Below are 941 nucleotides of genomic sequence, written 5' to 3'. Positions count from 1 at the left end.
AAAATAATAAGCTATTACTTAAAAATATAAATAATTTGTACTAACTAACCTCTCCAAATGGATGATGAATTAAATAGCAATATATTGTTGATAAAAGAATAAAGAAGATGAAAGAAAATGGAGGGTTTTTTCAAGAAATGATGTATTTGATGTGAACTAGGATTGTTTTGCTTCTCTTATCTTATTTTTGCTTCTTTTATATTTTTTTTACATATTTTCTCTTTTTTTTTAGTCAATTCATATTATACAATATAGTATACATTTACCAAATCATTATAATATACAAATTAAATAATGAAATCATTACAATTGATTGGATTGGAGGCTACCATTAATGAGCATTTAATGCTCCTAAAAAGGGGAGATTAAGGGTAATTTGGACATTTTCCACCAAAAAAGTGACATTTTTGATAAAATTTAGTGCACATCAAATGTTTTATAGCAATTTTCAAAAAAGTGTCATTTTTTATAATTCCCTTTTTGAAATTATGTTGTATTTTCTCATCACTTCCATTTGTCTTCTACGTACACAAATTGTTGATACGTCAAATTGCAAATATTCACTTATACTAAAACGTAAGCAAAAAGAAATGGTAAGCATGATGTATCGGAGTTTAAATGCATGCACAATGTACCTTTGAATGACAAAGTTTTAAAATGGCTATAGACAGTTTATCGAGACAGTTATGATATGTTGAGATTGACATTTCACAACTATCAAGACAGTTTATCAAATGTATATCTTGGCAGGTCACAATTGTTGATATTTGATCTATTGTATATGGTGTGAAAACATTCTTTTTGAAGCATTAAGTACGTTGATATTGACTCTACTACCTTATGAACAACTCTTGACAAATAGTTTATACAAATTTATATTAAATAGGGGATTTTTCAACATTTTACGCTTTCATATATATATATATATATATATATATATA

The sequence above is a fragment of the Olea europaea genome, chromosome 11 (assembly GCF_002742605.1).
Source record: "Olea europaea var. sylvestris chromosome 11, O_europaea_v1, whole genome shotgun sequence".
Taxonomy (NCBI): Eukaryota; Viridiplantae; Streptophyta; class Magnoliopsida; order Lamiales; family Oleaceae; genus Olea; species Olea europaea.
Note: the sequence above shows the minus strand (reverse complement) of the source record.